The sequence below is a fragment of the Patella vulgata genome, chromosome 4 (genome assembly GCF_932274485.2).
Source record: "Patella vulgata chromosome 4, xgPatVulg1.2, whole genome shotgun sequence".
In the NCBI taxonomy this organism is placed as follows: Eukaryota; Metazoa; Mollusca; class Gastropoda; family Patellidae; genus Patella; species Patella vulgata.
In genome coordinates this window covers 30,082,284-30,104,187 of record NC_065882.2, presented here as the reverse complement: position 1 = coordinate 30,104,187, position 21,904 = coordinate 30,082,284, and the positions used below count along the sequence as shown (strand labels likewise).

Below are 21,904 nucleotides of genomic sequence, written 5' to 3'. Positions count from 1 at the left end.
AGAAATCTTTGAAAATCAATAGGATTCTTCGCCTCATGACCTCAAACACTGTGTATAAATTTAAAGTCAATCAGATATTAACTTTAGCCTTTAGAGCATCCACAAGGTTTTTTTGAAGTGATCAAGGGCCATAACTCTGGCAGTAATTATCGAAAATCACTGAAAATGAATAGACTTCTTCGTCTCATGACCTTAAACACTGTGTATAAATTTAAAGTCAATCGGATATTAACTTTAGACTCCAGAGCATCCACAAGATTTTTCAAAGTGATCAAGGGCCATAATTCTGGCAGTAATTATCGTAAATTGCTGAAAATCAATAGGCTTCTTCGTCTCATGACCTTAAACACTGTGTATAAATTTAAAGTCAATCGGATATTAACTGTGGCCTCTAGAGCGTCCACAAGATTTTTTGAAGTGATCAAGAGCCATAACTCTGGCAGTAATTATCGGAAATCGATGAAAATCAATAGGATTCTTCGTCTCATGACCTTAAACACTGTGTATAAATTTAAAGAACTGTAACAAAGTTATGATCATATTTTGATCATATGATCATCAGCTAAATCATCCGGGCAGTCAACATGTGTTGTCGCATATTTTTACTTTTTTCATTTATAATACACTGAAATCTGATTAAGAGTAACAACTCATGAAGTAATTATCAGAAAACCATTAGAATTTGTTTGGTTATTATAAAGTTCTGCCCCATGCTAACGCTTAGTATACAAAATTTTTAATATCATGGATTTAGCTGTTCAAGTCATAAAAATTTACTTGTTCGTATCTAGATCTTAAACTCTGTGTATCAATCTGAAGTCAATCGGATGATAACTTTAGCCTCTATGGCGTCACAAGATTTTTCAAAGTGATCAAGGGCTGTAACTTTGGCAGTAATTATCGGAAATGTTTGAAAATCAATAGGATTCTTCGTCTCATGACCTCAAACACTGTGTATAAATTTAAAGTCAATCTGATATTAACTTTAGCCTCTAGAGCGTCCACAAGATTTTTCAAAGTGATCAAGGGCCATAACTCTGGCAGTAATTATCGAAAATCGCTGAACATGAATAGACTTCTTCGTCTCATGACCTTAAACACTGTGTATAAATTTAAAGTCAATCGGATATTAACTTTGGCCTCTAGAGCGTCCACAAGATTTTTTGAAGTGATCAAGGGCCATAACTCTGGCAGTAATTATCGGAAATCGCTGAAAATCAATAGGCTTCTTCGTCTCATGACCTTAAACACTGTATATAAATTTAAAGTCAATCGGATATTAACTTTAGCCTCTAGAGCGTCCACAAGCAATTGTGGCTGCCGGACGGACCGCCGGCCGGACGGGGGCAACAACAATATACGACCACATTTCAATGTGGGCGTATAAAAAGGGGGGGGGGGGTGCCCAAGTTCAAATTTTGTCGTTGATACCGTGTGGTTGGAAGGTTTTGAATCTTATAATCCAATGTAATTCAATTGTACGTCTGTTGGTAGTAGAAGTATAAAGCTCAGGGTCTGTGCCAAGTTGTTTGATAATTTGGTAGTCGAGGTTTCGGCTAGAATGTCTTGGTAAATTGAAGTGGGAGGTGACTGGGGTGTAGTGCTCCTTCAGCCTAATGCGGAATAGTCTCTTCGTTTCACCTGTGTATTGCTTGAGACAAAGATTGCAAGTAAGAAGATATATTACATTCTTGCTGTGGCAGGTCCAGTTGTTGGGACATTTGTACGTTTTGAGTGTGTTACAATATTGACAATTGGCTAAGTTGCATATAGTGTCTAGGTATGCATAACTCTTTCCACTGACTTGAGGTTTTCGTGTGTGTTTTTTTATGGTGGCTGAGGTTAAAATGTCTTTTAGGGAGGGGTTCCGTCTAAAAGCTGTAAGGCAAGGAAGGGGGAAGGCCCTCAGGCAGTCCTGGGAGCTTAAGAGAATGTGCCAGTTGTCCTTAATAACTTTACTGATACATACCGAAGTAGGATTAAAATCCGTAATAAATACCGGGCGTTTGGTAGTCTTGACCATGGTTTTAGGGGTGAGGAGATTGATCCTCTGAATGGAATCGGCTTTGGTTCTATTAGATTTAATAATATCTCTTGGGTAGCCCCATTGGAGATAGTAAAGTTCCAGTTTGTCTGCATGTTTAATATAATCTGTGTTGCTTGTGCAGATACGTTTGATTCTGAGAAATTGGCTGTAAGGTCCCTTTCGTTTGAGGTGTGGCGGGTGGCATGATGTGTAGGAGAGGTAAGAGTGTTTGTCTGTGGGTTTGCAGTAAAGGTCAAATGATAGTGTTTTAGTTGCAGGGTTAAAGCTAACCGTAGTGTCTAGAAATGCCACTTGGGAAGTGGAGTATTCAGCTGTGAACTTAATGGTTTTATGGAAGGTGTTCATAAGTTGGAGGAAGTCTAAAAGTTTAGACTTAACATGTGTCCAGATAAGAAAGATGTCATCTATATACAGGACAAAAACCATAGGTTTGAAAGGTACTTTGTCTAACATAATTTGTCTAACATAATTTGTTCTAATTCGCTAAGGAACACACAAGCAAACCTCTCGGGCCCCAGACCCTACCCGGGTCTGCTTTCCCCTATCCATCCTACCAGTCTGAAGAGTTCAATACGAACAAAACTAGTCCCCCGCCTTGACCTAAAACCTTGGTCAAGGACACGTCTACTCATACTATGTATCATATTTTCTTATTCCTTACCTAGCCAAAAAACCAAATCCCGGTACTTTGCACATTCATGTACTTAGCCATAATGCCAAACCTCGGCACTCGGCAAAATCATGAACCCCGCCATAATACCAAACCCCGGTAAAACAACCCTGCCATTATACCTAAACCCCGGTAATACATAACCCCGGTAAAACAACCCCGCCAAAATACACCAAACCCCAGTAAAATAACCCCGGCAACCCCACCAAATACTAACCCCGGTAAATTCTTTTACCGGGGTCCCGGAATAGTACAAATAGAACTTCACTTTTGAGTCTAACCAGTCTGAAGAGTTCAATACGAACGAAACTAGTTACTTTAAAACACTTGGGATAACTGGAAGAATCGCCCATCTCTACCTATCTTAAAAATTTTGTCAGTCAGTTTCATTCCAATTTTCACGAAATTCGAACTCAACCATCATTAGTGTGTAACAGTGATACATTTAAAAGTATTTTAAAAATCCACAACCTAGAGCATACAAAGAGCGGCCATTTTTTCCGACAGTTTGGTTCAGGGGCCTGTTTCACGAAATTTTAACTTAAAATAAAATCCAAATTTTAGTAGATACTTCAATTTTGATTGGATAAGCACTAAAATCAGTCTAATATTATCCAATCAAATAACTAGAATTTGGATTTTATCTTAGTTAAAATTTGGTGAAACAGACCCCAGATTTTCCAAAAATCGAACTCAACCAAGGCTCTACGATGCGACTGAAACACTCGCATTTGCGAGTGAATTTTGACAATGGCGACCAGATATTTATAAATGCTAGGTTTCTGGCGAGTGAACATATATCTTGAAGTCCCCAATTAACACTATAGCTATCTGAACTTTTCTCCGTAAAGATAACGTAATCGGCAATGATCCCAGTCAAACGTCACTCTTGTTACTTTCCTGGTTTGAAATTGGGTCAATCTCATTGTCCTCTGCGAGGAAATTCTCATTGCACACGCGCTGTATTTATCGGAAGTTTGCGAGACAGCTGACAGCATGGCTAGCAGACGAATCAAACCTATATCGTCTTACTTTACTAGTAAAGTAACTTCGTCTCGCAGTGAGTCTCAGTTGGGGAAAAATGATGATAGTCATGCTACTGACGCTACACCACCCAAACAAGCAAAATTACAAGCTTCGTGGACCGCCGTCTTAGTATCGCAGCGAGTCCCAGTCGGAAAAAAAATGTTTAAAACATCTTTTTTTATTATTATCATAGGACGACGAGTTATGTATGTTCACAATATAATTTAGCTATATCATACGACAAATTATTCTAATCTTCAGACTTGGCAACTGAAAATTTTGTTTGGCTAGTGGTTTTGAAAATTTACTTATGTTTGCACAAGTAAGTTCAAAATGCTGTGTCGAGCCTTGAACTCAACCATCATTGATGTGTAGTGGTCATATATTTAAATGTTTTTTACAATTGAAAACAAATTGGAGGAAAATCCAGGAAGTTACGTTTAGATATGCGCGATTATTAAGAGGAACCAAGATCTTTGTGATATAAACAAAGAATTTATAGTTCCATCAAAATCAGATCAAAATTGTGTCCTCTAAAGGGTCCACAACCTTGATATATGATATATTTCCGTACAAGGGAGGGCTATTTTGTCCGTGATTTTGGTACAATTTTCACGAAATTTGAACTCACATATGATTATGGTGTAACGGTGATATAATCATACAGTTTTTTTTTAAATTGTATAAAAATTTTAACATCATGGATTTAGCTGTTCAAGTCATAAAAATTCATTGAAAAATCAATATACATGTTCGTCTCAAGACCTTAGACTCTGTGTATGAGTCTGTAGTCAATCGGATGATAACTTTAGCTTCTAGAGGGTCACAAGATTTTTCAAAGTGATCAAGGGCCATAACTTTGGCAGTAATTATTGGAAATCGTTGAAAATCAATATGATTCTTCATCTCATGACCTCAAACACTCTGTATCAATTTAAAGTCAATCAGATATTAACTTTAGCCTCTAGAGCATCCACAACATTTTTTAAAGTGATCAAGGGCCATTACTCTGGTAGTAATTATCGAAAATCGCTGAAAATTAAAAGGCTTCTTTGTCTCATGAACTTAAACAATGTGTATAAATTTAAAGTCAATTGGATACGGACGGATGGACGGGGGCGACAACAATATACGACCACATTTCAATGTGGGTGTATAAAAATAGGGTCCACAAGCTAAAAATGCGATTTTTCGTACAATCAGGGGGTATAATTCAGGAACCGAGATCTTTGAGTTATAAACATACATTTCAAGTTTCATCAAAATCAGAAGAAAATTGTGACCTTCAGAGGGTCCACAACCTTGATATACCATATTTTTACGCCATTTGAGAACGAGGGACGGTCATTTTGTCTGTCAGTTTTGGTCCGATTTTCACGAAATTCGAACTCAACCATCCTTAGGACGTAACGGTGATATACTAAAACGTTTTTATGAATCGGATAAAAATTATGACCTCTATAGGGTCCACAAGCTAAAAACGCGATTTTTCGTACAATCAGAGAGAGAGAGAGAGAAATGGGGTTTAATGTCCACTCGACACAAACTAGGTCATTTGGGGACTAACATATGGTTTAATTTTATTTCAATAATTCGCTTGCGCGTAGGGGTATGTATACAGCAGTGGGAGGAAACCAGAGGACCCAGAGAAAACCCACGAGGTTGGAAAGGCGACCCTACTCCTTGTCACGTACAACCGAGGATACGAAACCACGCCAGTTGACTCAGTGACAGGCTTTACGATACATGCAAATATTGAAAGGAACAGAGATTTTAGGGAGATAAACCTATATTTCAAGTTTCGTTGAAATCGGATAAAAATTTTGATCTGTAGAGTGTCCACAAACAATTGCGGACGGACAGACGGACAGGGGCGATGTCAATATACGTCCACATAAAAAATGTTGGCGTATAAAAACTAGATAATGTAAAGGCAATTTGCTGAAAATTTCATTCAAATTGATCCACTATGAACCGAGAAATAAGCGTTTGAAATTTCCACCTAGCCTCGATCATAATTACTAAAGTCAGTACGATAAACGGCATAGTCTTGATTATCCATTTAATCGTTAAATCCTGAAGGAAAGTTATGCAGTAAATCGGCTCATAATCGATGCCATCTAGAGTGGATTATGGTCTGGATAGGTTAATTAATGTCTAATTAATAATTTAGATAACATTTCAGGCTTAAAAAACGACCTGCAATAGACAGATTTAGCTCTTGCATAATGTATGTTTAATCGCTCATTTATTTTTTTCAAAAGTATCAAGCAATCAAACAGATCATCAACTATACACTAAGTTTCATAACTCTCTATCAGATAGAATCAAAGTTATCTTGTCCCAAAGCATCGACCAATGAAATTGCTTAGCTCTGCTTAGCTTTAGCTTGAAATGTTAATCATTGAACTCAGCAATGAACATCCACATCAAGTTTAAACATTCTACCTCAACTAAAAGCAGAGTTGTTATGTTCCAAATTCCTGACCAATCAAATTGCTTATCGCTCCTTAGCCGAAGCAGAAAATTCTGATCACCCAACTTAGTCAAGGTAATGATATAATGAATCTATACCTGGAGTTTCATCACTCTTACTTAATTATAACCAAAGTTATCGTGCCCCAAAGCATCAACCAATCAGATTGCTTATCTCTGCTTATCATCAATCTCCAGCAAGGCATTGACTTAATGAACAACTACACCAAGATTGAACATTCTACCTCAATTAGAAGGAGAGTTATTGTGTTCCAAAGTCTCAACCAATCAAATTGCATATAGATCTGCTTACCCTGAGCAGAAAATGCTCATTATCAAACTGAGTTAAGGCTTATCTCTGCTTACCCTAAGCAGAAATTGCTCATCTTCGAACTCCCATCAAGACATTGACCTAATAAACACCATAGGGGTGATGATTTTCCGTTTCAGAAAATAGCAAATTCCGTTTTAAGTATTTTTAATTCCGTTATTTTCCGTTTCAGAGCTGACCATATCCCATTTTTTCGAGATAAAATGTTATTTTATGAATAAATGATTAAAACATATTAAAATTCCTTTTATTACAAAACGGATCATTTTACCAATGATAACAAATGTTAAATTGTGAATGACTTGTAATGTTCAATGACTAGTTATTCTTTAAACCTGTTTCCCGAATTAAATAACAGAAAATTACATCTTGTGAGGTCGTTTCATCTTTTTAGCAGGCGAAGCCATTTTTCTCAGCTGCTAGTTGTATTCGCGATTTATCCAGACATCTTCGTAGTTACTACCATTTCTTCGAGAATAAGGGCTGGATTCACAAGGCTACGGCATATTTGTGATGTCACGTGGTTAATGCGGACACACACGAGTCACGAGCCCGGCAGTAAAAATAGGAAGTAAATGAAACGATTTTTACTTTTATGAAGTGGCAGAAGTTTTTTTTAAGACATATATATACATTACAATGTTTAATTCAAGTTCAACTACAGAGTAATTGTATACAGGGATACATGAAAGACGGGTTTTTCGTTTCGAGTAAAATTATGATTCCTAAATGATGAAATGAAAGTAGCTAAATACTAAAATAGACAGTAACAAAACCACGCGATATCATTCAATATTTCTGATTTTTATGAATAAAAAGATGAAATACTTCGATAACTGCAAAATTGTTTTGAGTTTGTGTTTAGTATCAGCAAATATCGGCTTTTCCGTCTTTTTCCGTGTGAGATTTTAAATTCCGTTTGGAGTGGACAATTCCGCGATTTCTGAGTTTTTTCTGCGATCACGGAAAATCATCACCCCTAACACCTACACCAAGTTTGAACATTGTAGCTCAATTAGAAGGAAAGTTATTGTGTCCCAAAATATGTGACGGATGGACGGACGAAATCCTTCTAGAAATCCTACCTGTATTGTGTTCACAAGCTTAAACCAGCGGTTGCCAGGCAAGATACGCCCAAAAAGTTATGGTCTGAAATGCGCAAATATTGAAAGGGATTGAGATCTTTGGGATATAAGAAAATATTTTAAGTTTCATCAAAATCGGATAAAATTGTGACCTCTAAGAGAGTCCACAACCCAACCTTCATATTACATACATTTACACAATTTGAGTACAAAGAGCAGCCATTTTGTTGGGCAGTTCCGTTTTGATTTTCCTGAAATTCGAATTCAATCTTCCTTAAGGAGGAATGGTGATATGTTTACACGGTTTTTAAAATCGGATAAAAATTGTGACCTCTAGAGATTCCACAAGCTATAAAACATGATTTTTCGTACAATCAGGGGCCATAATCCAGAAAGTTAGTCTGATAAGCACAAATAGCCAAAGGAACCAAGAACTTTCGGACATAAACATATAACTTAAGTTTCATCAAAATCGGATAAAAATCGTGACTTCTAGAGTGTCCACAACCTAGGTGTTACATACTTTTACACTATTTGCGTACAAGAAGGGCAATTTTGTGCGGCAGTTTCAGTCAGATTTTTACAAAAAACGAACTCAACCCCCATTGATTTGTAACGGTGATATATTTAAACATTTTTTAAAATTGAATACAAATTGTGATTTCTAGCGGGTCCACAATCTAAAGATAGGTTGCCAGGCAACGAAACATACGCCCACAGCAGCTAAATCATCTGGGCAGTTGTCGCATATTTTTACTTTTTCTGTAATGAAACATTTATAATACACTAAAATCTAATTAAGAGTAACAACTCATGAAGTAATTATCAGAAAACCATTAGAATTTGTTTGGTTTTTATAAAGTTCTACCCCATGCTAACGTTTATTATAGGAAACTTTTAATATCATGGATTTATCTGTTCAAGTCATAAAAATTCATGGAAAATCAATATACTTGTTCGTCTCAAGATCTTAAACTCGGTGTATCAATCTGAAGTCAATCGGATGATAACTTTAGCCTTTAGAGCGTCACAAAGTGATCAAGGGCCATAACTCTGGCAGTAATTATTGGAAATCGCTGAAAATCAATAGGCTTCTTTGTCTCAAGACCTTAAACACTGTGTATAAATTTATAGTCAATCAGATATTAACTTTAGCCTCTAGAGCATCCACAACCGGACAGACTGACGGACGGGGCGACGACAATATACGACCACATTTCAATGTGGGCGTATAAAAATGGTTTAGTTAGTACTATGGCTTAGTTTAATGGTAACAGGTTTAGTTTCTCCGAGAGGCGTTTATAAATGGACAACCCGTTCACTTATTTATGGCATTTATTTATTTCCCGAGATACGTTGAAAAATCAACACACGATTTACCTATCTACGGTCTTTACTTATTAGACGAGTGTTTACTTGCCCGAGATACGTTGAAAAATCAACACACGATTAATTTATCTACGGCGTTGAACTATTAGATGAACCTTTTAATTTCCCGCGAGCCATTTATCCGATCGATTCATTTTGATTACGAGTATTTACATATGAAATACGAATAAAAAAGGTGAATATAAAAAAAAAAAATGCACACCCATAGATGATCACCTTATCTTGGTCGTAGTATTATATATTATCCATTATCCTATAAAATTAGTATTCCACCATTGACAAATACATCCAAAATCAAAATGATACCATTCTTCTGGTGAGTAGTAGGTTTATTTTGTAAAATAAATTGCTACCCGAAAATTAACTGGGCCCTTATTCACGAAAACTTAAACTAAGATACAATCGAAATTTTAAGAAATACTGTAATTCGATTGGCTGACCAGTAAAATCAATTTGCATATATCCAATGAAGTTGCAGTATTTCTTAAAATTTCGGTTGTAACTTAGTTTAAGTTTTCGTGAATAAGGGAAATGATTGGCATAAAGAAAATATTTATTAAATAATGAATTGGTAAAATACTCTGAGCAGTGTTGGAATATCGGTCTGCTGAGACGTCTGGATTGACAAATAAATTAGAAACGAGGAATAAAGAAATTGATTTTTTTGTAACTGCTAAAAAGGGGCATTGAAAGTTTATTCCGGTTAGGTAGGATCAGCCAGGTCAATTAATTTTTGTAAATTTTCTTTTAAAACTGGAATACTCCGGAGTGTTCCTTACCGGCGACAGAAAAATAAAATATAGACTTAGGTGCTCTTTTTTTCTAATCTCACGTTTCCCCTTTTGTAATAATTCATTCTTTTTTGCAAAAAGAACCGCTAGCTTTTTTCTTTCGATTTCTTCCCGTCTTTGCCTAAATTTAGAAAGTTGAATTTTAGTTATCGTTTGAGCATCCATTAAGCTAAATCATTTATTAGTAGTAATTAATTAATGCAGATATTACCTCTGTAAATGATGCATCAACACAGCACATGTTTTTAAATTAGATATAGGTAATCGTAGAACTATTGATTTTAATCTCTCTACACCTTGTTGATGTGTATTACTTCCTTCCATAACACCCTATAATAAACATCATTTATATTCTTACACACTATTCTATATAATTACTGTTCTCTAGTCTCTATCAAGCATAAATAAAAAGTTTAAAAATGTGATGGGAAAATATATATATATACATTTTAAACAGAAAATATTAAAATTTTAGAAAAAAAAAATCACAAATATATATATATACATTTTAAACAGAAAATATTAAAATTTTAGAAAAAAAAAATCAGTATATATAAATGGTAAATGAAATTTTTGTAGTTCCATAACTTCTGATCAAGGCAAACTAAAACTTATATTGTGATTATCAGTGATGCTCTACAAAAATTTCTAACCCTGCATTGATAACATATCATAAATACAATTATTTAGGTTACACAATGATAGGGTGCTCCACCATAAATAAATATCTCCAAATAGCTTGACAATTACACCACAATATTCATATATATATACCAATCCTTAAATCTGTTTGGCACATTTATAGTCACTAAACAAAAGGTCATGTTGTAATGAATAAGCGATGACAATTTAACCATCGATAAATAATAAGACTGAAAAATGGTTTCGAGTGTCGTCCATAACATCCAGGCACCTTTGAGCAAAACATAGGTTACGTGCCCTTGTTTTGAAATTAGTCTCGCTTAACCAGTCTACCAACCATTCTCTGTTTGACAAGCCGGGATAATCAAGACTACTTTTTTACGAAACATGACAGAAAGCTGAAACAAGAAATTGAATTTAGAAACATGCAGGGTAGGCAACTCAACAAATGTTTTAAGAACCTTATAAAAGTTAAATGAAACTATTGCTAGTTAATGATAAAGCAATTTAAAAAATAAAACGAACAGAATTTTTAAAGCTGCTGTAATAACCTACAAGCTAAATATTACTGCTATTCAGAATCGTCAACAATAGATTTTTTATGGCTGTAATGGCTGATAGATACGCCCACAGCAGCTAAATCATTCAAGGGGTCAACAAGGGTTGTCGCCAGGGATGGGATTTCGCCCGTATGTTCTGGACTTGTACGATGCTATTTTCCAAACACCCAAAATTGTCCGACCGAGAATATGCCCAATCGGACATCAAGACATGGTGAATAATATTCAAAATTCCAAAATTAATAATAGTTTACTGAGTGTATAACTACCACTCAACCCGATTATCGTTAATAATACGCTGGATTGATTAGGTAATTAAGTGATCAATGTATTTATCGTGTTATACCGCCAAAAACCTACCTTGATTAACTAGTTAATCTTCCTTAATCCTTTATCGGACAATTCATCAATCTAATCCTGAATAGAAGTCATTGCTTCTCCTTTGTCGGAATAAGTATCATTCCAATTTGAGTGTTTATAAACTTAATCTACGTGATTGACCCATGATTTCCCCATTGTCGGATGTTTTAATCTCCTTGATGTCGGCCGACAGCACGTAGAAATTATTCATATATGTCACATATCCTAATTGTATCCCATAACCCGTCTGCGATATCACTTCCGTGGAAGCGAGCGTTAAATAAAAGCTATTTCACACACACACATATCCGAAAAATACTAGACATTGCTAACTCTGTTTCTGATCGCACGCGGTTAGAGCACTTGGCAAACCTTGGCAGATTCTGTTACTATACATCTAGCCTCGGCTGTATGACGGTAAGTGATATGTTCCTATGCCTATACAATTGCTATGCGGCACCGGTTTATTTATTAGGAAAACTTGCCCGTTTTAAAAAGAAGTTATCAAAATTGCGAAGTTTGAAGTCCTTGTTTGAAGAAAATCTGATAAACTTGAAAGAAAAACATCTTAAGACTTTGAAATATTTGTATGAAAAATCTGCCGAGTGGCGGTTATAGTACAAGAACTGAAACAAAGTTATGATCATATTTTGATCATATGATCATCAGCTAAATCATCCGGGCAGTCAACATGTGTTGTCGCATATTTTTACTTTTTTCATTTATAATACACTGAAATCTGATTAAGAGTAACAACTCATGAAGTAATTATCAGAAAACCATTAGAATTTGTTTGGTTATTATAAAGTTCTGCCCCATGCTAACGCTTAGTATACAAAACTTTTAATATCATGGATTTAGCTGTTCAAGTCATAAAAATTTACTTGTTCGTATCAAGATCTTAAACTCTGTGTATCAATCTGAAGTCAATCGGATGATAACTTTAGCCTTTAGAGCGTCACAAAGTGATCAAGGGCCATAACTCTGGCAGTAATTATTGGAAATCGCTGAAAATCAATAGGCTTCTTTGTCTCAAGACCTTAAACACTGTGTATAAATTTATAGTCAATCAGATATTAACTTTAGCCTCTATGGCGTCACAAGATTTTTCAAAGTGATCAAGGGCTGTAACTTTGGCAGTAATTATCGGAAATGTTTGAAAATCAATAGGATTCTTCGTCTCATGACCTCAAACACTGTGTATAAATCTAAAGTCAATCTGATATTAACTTTAGCCTCTAGAGCGTCCACAAGATTTTTCAAAGTGATCAAGGGCCATAACTCTGGCAGTAATTATCGACTTCTTCGTCTCATGACCTTAAACACTGTGCATAAATTTAAAGTCAATCGGATATTAACTTTGGCCTCTAGAGCGTCCACAAGATTTTTTGAAGTGATCAAGGGCCATAACTCTGGCAGTAATTATCTAAAATTGTGAAAATCAATAGGATTCTTCATCTCATGACCTTAAACACTTTGTATAAATTTAAAGTCAATCGGATATTAACTTTAGCCTGTAGAGCGTCCACGAGATTTTTTGAAGTGATCAAGTGCCATAACTTCGGTAGTAATTATCGGAAATCGCTGAAAATCAATAGGCTTCTTCGCCTTATGACCTTAAACACTGTGTATAAATCTGATGTTAACTTCAGCCTCTAGACGCCTGACGGACGGACGGGGGCAACAACAATATACGACCACATTTCAATGTGGGCGTAAAAAATTGAAATGGGGTTTAACGTCCTACTCTTCTGCTCTGAACTGGGCTAATGAAGACGGGCATACGCCATACAGTGTGCTATGAGGGAAATTTTGCCCGGGCTGCGACACTATCGCCTACTCTTATATCGAATTCCAACTGCCAGGGGATCTTTTACGTGCATTCCAATATATACACAGGACCTCGGTTTTCGTCTCATCCGAAGGATTAGACAGCTGTCCTTGTCAGGCCCTCCGTCCTACATCACTAACATCACGCCGGAAAATCTGGATGAACTTTCTCGGCCAATGCAGGGATCGAACACCGGACCTCCAGGCTAGCGAGCCAGCGTCTTACCCACTTAGCCACATGATCCCTTAAATAAAGAAATAAGTACACTAGGCAATGATGATTAATATGTCGATTGGAATAGTGTAAGTACGTTCTAGAGTCGAATGCGATTATTTAGCAGATGGTGTCACTCGCTCGTTGTGGTTGAGTAACGTTTACTGCCAAATAAACATCGGGATATCATTTTTTTTTACCCTTCGTAAATTAGTCGAAACGGAGTATACGACGAATGCCAGACTTCTGCTGAAAAATGTATCGATTTATGACCCGAAAAATACGGTAATTTTGTAGGAATTTGAAACAGTACAGACCGGCAGTAGTCGGCACGCTTTCATTCTATTGTATTACGACATCGCATAATTTTGTAGGAATATTACTGACATAAATTTGAATACTGTAGGGGAATTAAATATGAAAAATAATGAGGTGCACCTATTTTTTATTACGTACGAATTTGAATATTTTGTTGATATGTGATTTGTGACCCCCCCATAGCATACTGAGTCACAATGAGGAAATTTTGAAAATTGAGTTATTGTTATTTGTACATTCTCCAATTCATTGCCTTCAATCTGATGTATAGTTTGTTTGAATTGGGCAAAAATTGACTGAGCTGTGTCCATTAGAAGCTACGCAACTCACAAAAGTAAGTTTTGAGAAAAAGCTAGTCAAAGATTTGGTACGTTCCAATACAAAATCACATAGCAACCAGGCCATTTATTTGCTGTTTTGTCGTTGAATATATCTTTCCATGAGTTTTCAGGGGTGCTGAAGACGAAAATCGTAGTAAAAATTTGATCAGGCTATTTCCGCAATTTATTTGCTATTTTGTCGTTTAATATGTTTTTTATTTAGGATTTCAAGGGTGCTGACGACGAAAATCGTAATAAATGCACTCCTTTCGTAACGAAACATCCACAACACATACGGCATAATATACGGCATAATATAATAGTGTTATACTGAAGAACAATCTATACATTAGTAGTCTGTTGTGTATATTATAACTTTGGTGGGATTAACTCAGTTAATCTCATCAATTAATTAGCACATTAGTGCCAGCTAGTGGTCAGGAGATTAAGAAGCCGCCACAGCTGTACGCGTGTTCATTTAACATGTGAAATAAAAAAAGATTGTGCGTGTACGATAGGTCTATTATTATTTTCAGGTACCTTGACGTTATCAAAATATGAGTCCCTATAGAAATGTCAATTTCATAGTCAAGAAATGCTTACGTTCACTTTCGTGCATTTTGGCTTTGATGTAAATATCAACATTATTCAGAGGTTACTCAATGGCAGATTTCAAGAATCGTCGCATTTCGGCTCGTTGGTTGTTCTCATTTTTTCGACCCATGGTGATAAGAGAATTTTAAACAATAATATCCAAGATGCATTCCTTACTTTGCATACCGTATAAAGAAGCGACAGTAATCGGAATTCAGCTATCAATAAAATTCTCTTCGAAAAGAAAATTATTGGCCATTTTGTTTATTCGGAGTAAATAATGAGTTGTCGACGGCTTTATCATTGACCCGTGACAGTTGATTAGTAATAGTATTACTCAATGACACACACTCGCTTGTCGATTAATTTACATAATCAGCCACGTGGTTTCGATTACACTCAACAGCAATCTATATACGATCACTTATCTGAGTGAATCGCATGTAGCTACGCATATGGATATGGGGAGTCAAATGTCTACAATGGGGGGGGGGGGGGTACATTTGGCGGGAAGTGAGTTCACGTTGATGATTTTCTTAGAGCTTGGTAAAAACATTATTTTTAATTCCACTGCACATCTCTAAATATGTGTATACGATTACCGTTGTATAGGGGAGGGTAAATGTATTTTGAGGGACAGAAATCACTTGGTTAAAAATTGAACTGAAAAGTGTTTTCTCGAGTTTTCGTTCAGTGCCAATATCGTCATTCAAAATATTAAATTATAATGGTACTTTTCGTGAGATCTGGAAATTTACATAAAAAACACATGTTTAGATATTAGTTTATTCCTATTATAAGTGCGGGATAGATATTCTCTTGATGGCTGATCAACAGCCTGCGTATATCCTTTGGATATGCTTCAGATTCCCATTCATCTTGTTCCATCATTAATTTTGCAACCTGTCTCCATATTGTTGCAACATAATTATTGCGTTTAATGTGCAGCAAAAGACTACTCGAGCAAGATGGTAATAAAGAAAGAAAGTTTTGTTATTTTTCATCACAATTAAAATTTCTCCAGAAGATCTTCCTTCTAGTGTCATCTACAAACAATTTTTTCTAAACCAGCAATTACGTCATCAGAAGCATCATTTGTCTATCCCAGCTCTTTAAAAATTGTTAGAAAGTTAGGATTATCTTGAAAAAGAAAGACAGATAGTCATTACCACTGAAAGCATGTACCATAGGCCGAGATATTCTCGACACTTTCAATACTAATTTTGATTGGATCAAAAAATATCAAGATTAGTATTGAAAGTGTCGAGAATATCCTAGAACTGACAACCTACCACAAGGACACCAAAATATCTTACCTACTCCTCTTCGCATTGCAAATTAATGGAGGTGCTGAAACAAATTGTATTTTGCATTCTTGCTCGGGCGAAATAGACATCCCAATCATTCTCTTCGCAAACGATGATCCAAATATACAAATTTTGATCGATAATGAGACGGGCAAAGGTAGAAAATATCGCAAAAGGTGACTTACATCACTAGATGACGCTAGAAAAAAGATTTTCTGGGTGATAAAATAACAGACCTTTCTTTATTACCACCTTGCCGTATACGTGGTCTTTTGCTGCACGACTGGAATGAAGATTTACAATGTGAATTGGTTCCTGAAGCATATCCAAAGGATATGCGAGCTGTTGGCCAGTAACCAAGAAAATATTTATCTCGCTCATATGAACTTTTGATTTTGAATCTTCTGATAAAGACTAATAAGAATAAACTAACAACTAAACATATCTCTGAGTTAATGTGTTTTTGATTTACATTTCCAGATCTCTTGAAAAGTATAATTATAATTTAATATTTTGAACGAAAACGCTAACGAGATACCACTTTAAGCTCAATTATGAACAAAATGAGTTCTGTCCACAAAACACATGTTGCCACCTGCCATCACCCGCACCGCCCCCTCCCCCCACGACGGGCACTCACCCCGGCGTCACCCCCATACAATAGGAATCTTATAAACATATTTAGAGATGTTTCATCAAGCTCTTAGAAAATCATCATTTAAATCAACGTGAATTCATTTCCTCGCCAATTTTATCCCCACCCCACCCCTCCACACGCGCACACCTGCTACCCCCACCCCACCTCCCCATAAACTAAAACAGTTGTCTAATTCACAGCTCGGGTGGCGATTCCCCCCCTTCAGCCACCGGACTATACAGATCAGATGATAACTTTTTTGTCCAGCAGTTTAGGTTTGATTTTTACGAAATACAAACTCATCAGACATTGCGGTGTAACAGTGATATATTCGAACTTTTTTTAGAATCGGATAATAATTGTGACCTCTAGAGGAACCACAAGCTAAAAACGCGATTTTTTTATACAATCAGGGGCCATACTTTTGTAATTAGACATAATTATCAGGGTTTTTTGTACAATCAGGGGTCATACAGATCAGATGATAACTTTTGTAATTAGACATATTTATTAGAAATTCAATGGGCTTTTCGTTTCACTGATGTAAAGGATGCATATAAACTTCATACAGGTTGGATGATAATTTTTGATGTTAGAGTGTTCACATGGTGCAATAAAGTTAAACAAGGGACTGAACTCCAGAAATTAAATAGGATTCTTCATCTCACTAATGTACACAACATATATCAATTTCAAGAAAATCAGATGATAAATGTAGTCAGTAGAGTGTTCACAAGAAATTGTGGACGACGGACGGACCGACAGCAATATACTACCACATTTCCATTTCAGTCCCTTTTGATATTTGAGCACTTCAGACCATAACTTTCTGGATTATGCCCCCTGACTGTACGAAAAATCCCTTTGGTTTTTAACTTGATCTTTATCCATCTCTTACAAAATGTGGGCGCATCTTGCCTGGCAATCGCTGGTTATACACCCACATTTTCTAAGAGATGGATAGAGGGGCGGCCATTTTGTCCGGCAGTTTTGGTCCAATTTTCACAAAATTCAAACTCAACCAACATTACAGTGTAACGTTGATATATTCAAACTTTTTTTAAATCTGATTATAATTATGACGCGATTTTTCGTACAATCAAGGGCCCAATAATTCAGAAAGTTATGATCCGATATGCGCGAATACTAAGATCTTAGGGTTATAAACATGTATTTCAAGTTTAATCAAAATCGGATCAAAATTGCTGAAATTCAATAGGCTTCTTCGTTTTACGAATTTAATTCATGCATATAAATTTCACAAAGATAGGGTGATAACTTTTGGCACTAGAGCGTTCACAAGGTTCTATGAAGTGAAAAGATAGGTTGCCAGGCAATGAGACATACGCCCACAGCAGCTATATCGTCCGGGCAGTCAACAAGAGTTGTCGCATATTTTTACTTTTTTCGGTAATGAAACATTTATAATACATTAAAATCTGATTAAGAGTAACAACTCATTAATTAATTATCAGAAAACCATTAGAATTTGTTTGGTTTTTATTTAGTTCTGCCCCATGCTAACGTTTAGTATACAAAACTTTTAATATCATGGATCTAGCTGTTCAAGTCATAAAGATTCATTGAACTCAATATACTTGTTCGTCTCAAGACCTTAAACACTGTGTATAAATTTAAAGTCAATCGGACATTAACTTTAGCCTCTAGAGCATCCACAATATTTTTCAAAGTGATCAAGGGCCATAACCGTAATTATCGGAAATCGCTGAAAATCAATAGGAATCTTCGTCTCATGACCTTAAACACTTTGTATCAATTTAAAGTCAATCGGATATTAACTTTAGCCTCTGGAGCGTCAACAAGATTTTTCAAAGTGATCAAGGGCCACAACTCTGGCAGTAATTATCGGAAATTGCTGAAAATCAATATGATTCTTCGTATCATGACCTTAAACACTGTGTATAAATTTAAAGTCAATCGGACATTAACTTTAGCCTCTAGAGCGTCCACAATATTTTTCAAAGTGATCAAGGGCCATAACTGTGGCCGTAATTATCGGAAATCGCTGAAAATTTATAGGCTTCTTCGTCTCATGACCTTAAACACTGTGTATTAATTTAAAGTCAATCAGATATTAACTTTAGTCTATACAGCATCCACAAGCAATTGTGAACGCCGGACAGGGCGACAACAATATACGACCACATTTATATGTGGGCGTATATAAAGGGACATAACTCTAGACGTAATGTACAGATATTAAATAGGCTTCTTCATCTCACTAATGTAAACCACATATCAATTTTAAAATAATCAGATAATAACTTTTTGAGTTAGAGCATTCACACCTACAAGTTTGATGTGTAGGTATATGTGTACAAAGTTTTATAAAGATTACTGGAAAGGTTAATGAGATATGCTTGGGATAATACTATAGACTAGGATTTGGAAATATTATATGTACCTTAGCAGTGTGAACAAAATCTGGATATAATCTGAAAGTCATCAATGGCTCAGGTAACTATGAATATATAAATGTAAAATAATAATTAATAACTCATCAAACATAATGGATAATATAACATATTACAACTTAATTTTCGAAAAATTTCATAGAAGAAATGTTGTTTAGGATACAAATTTACAATGCATAGATGGTGTGTGATAAAAAAACGCTACTATTTATAGGTGTAATATACTTAGCTTACATGTCGTAAATATTGTTTCAATACACTAGATAGAACATTTGGATGAATATCATCTAAATCCACAGTAGAAGCATCAAGTTCAAATCTTTGACATAAATTTTCAACTTTACTTTTTACTCCTGATACTCTGTATAAACCCTGAAATACATTTATAATCTTATTACATTATCACAACATATTGTATTAACCCTACAATATATACACAGAGAAAAAGAAAGACACACAAAGTAGAATCCGGAACATCATTCAGTTTGTATTTCATGACCTCAACACTTTACACCCACAATCTGTAAAAACCACCGTAGACTACATCACCTTAACAAGGTTTACAAAGGATTGGGGAATAACTTTGTAATGGAAGGTCACAGAATGCTGAATCAATAGATATTGTCATCTCATGACCCATATACCTAACACCCAAAAAATCAATTAAAAATTATAGCCTCCATTGCGTTAACAATGTTTGCTGAACAGGGGGTGGGGGGGGAGAGACACAGGAAAGGTAGGTCATTTTGGGATTAACATATTGTTTAATTTTATTTCAATAATTGGCTTGTGCGTAGGGGTCTTTAGCAGTGGGAGTACCTGGAGAAAACACAGGTTTGGTCGAGCGATCCTACTCCGTGTCATGTACAAGAGGCAATATCCCTGGAAACAGATATCGCAATATTTTCAGAAAATATTGTAGAGTGTTCACAATAAATTGTGGACGATGGAAGGACGGATGACAGCAATATACGACCACATTTCCATGTGATTGTATTAAGGTTGATGTGATACCCCGAGAATGGCGATATATCAGGATAATTAGGTCAGGCGATCAAATTTTTGTCTGAAATCTCAACAAGCCAACAGTGAGGCTGATGTCCCCGGCCGAAATCCCAAAATAAATAGATGACAAATATTAATTCATCGCACATTTATTTTTTCAAAAGTATCGAGCAATCAAACTATACACTAAGTTTCATCACTCTCTATCAGATAGAATCAAGATTATCTTGTCCCAAAGCATCGACCAATGAAATTGCTCTGCTTAGCTTCAATTAAAAGCATTGTTGTTATGTTCCAAAGTCTTGACCAATCAAATTGCTTATAGCTCCTTAGCCTAAGCAGAAAATTCTCACCATCAAACTCAGTCAAGGTAATGATATAATGAATCTATATTCAGAGTTTCATCGCTCTCACTTCATTATAACCAAAGTTATCGTGCCCCAAAGCATCAACCGATCAGATTGCTTATAGCTCAACCAATCGAATTGCTTATCTCTGCTTACCCTAAGCAGAAAATTCTCATCTTCAAACTCCATCAAGGCATTCAACTAATAGACACCTACACCAAGTGTGAACATTGTAACTCAATTAGAATGAGAGTTATTGTGTTCCAAAGTCTCAACCAATCAAATTGCTTATCGCTCTGCTTACCCTCAGCAGAAAATGTTCATTATCGAACTTAGTCAAGTTAGCCTAAGCAGAAAATTTTCACCATCAAACTTAGTCAAGGTAATGATATAATGAATCTATATTCGGAGTTTCATTGCTCTCCCTTAATTAGTACTAAAGTTATCGTGTCCCAAAGCATCAACCAATCAAATTGCTTATCTCTGTTTACCCTAAGCAGAAAATGCCCATCTTTGAACTCCATCATAGCATTCATCTAATAAACACCTACACCGAGTTTGAACATTCTAGCTCAATTAGCAGGAGAGTTATTGTGTTCCAAAGTCCCGGCCAATAAAATTGCTTATCGCACTGCTTACCCTGAGTAGAAAATGCTCATTATCGAACTTAGTCAAGGTATTGATGTAATGAAACTATACACCAAGTTTCATCACTCTCACTTAATTAGAACTAAAGTTATCATGTCCCAAAGCATCAACCAATCAAAATGCTTATCTCGGCTTACCCTAAGCAGAAAATGCTCATCTTCGAACTCCATCAAGGCATTGACCTAATAAACACCTACACCAAGTTTGAACATTCTAGCTCAATTAGAAAGAGTTATTTTGTCCCAAATTGTGTGACGGACAGACAGACGGACGAACCCATTTTAATAGTACCCTGCTTTCTTCAAAAGTTATTGTTGAAATATTGTTTCAAACTAAAATAGTATTTTGATCAACTGGTGTAACTGAACTGCTGTTAATCTCTATTGTTCTTCTGTACTCATCAAACACTCATTGTTGTAAACAGAGAGGTGTTAAGGAAAGCAAACAAAGGATGTTGTTCAAATCACTTTATATCACTAAAGGTTAATCCATATGATTAAATACTCACGTAGTGAGCTTCCAGAACTTAAATCAGTTAATTCTGTTCATACATCAATTGACTTTGACTGCTTAAAGCGGTTACATATATTTAAAAAACCCAGAGGCAAAAGAGCTGGAAGTCAAAAACAAAAGTTTATATCTGTTATAACTGGCAACAGACCTTATCACCCGTATGACATTCCTGCAATTCCTGTCAACTCTAATAATCTTATACCTGTTAAACTTAATCACAAAAAGAAATTAAACAATCTTAAACTTGCCTTAATTAATGCCCGATTGGTCAGAAATAAGACACAACTCTTGGCTGAGTTTGTTATAGAACACTGTATTGACCTTCTTGCCATCACTGAAACTTGGCTAACAGAAAATGAA

At 35.7% G+C, this 21,904-nt stretch overlaps 1 protein-coding gene across 1 annotated transcript in view; it reads right to left on the bottom strand.

Annotated features, from left to right (window-relative positions):
• The window catches only part of LOC130012428 (mucin-5AC-like), a 539,248-nt gene that overhangs the window by 144,803 nt on the left and 372,541 nt on the right, over positions 1-21,904 (bottom strand). The window contains exons 21-22 of the mRNA XM_056100369.1: positions 19,266-19,403; positions 19,022-19,078 (exon numbers count right to left, since the gene is read on the bottom strand). The gene's annotated coding sequence lies outside the window, so the exon portion shown is untranslated. The remainder of the gene's footprint in view (positions 1-19,021; positions 19,079-19,265; positions 19,404-21,904) is intronic.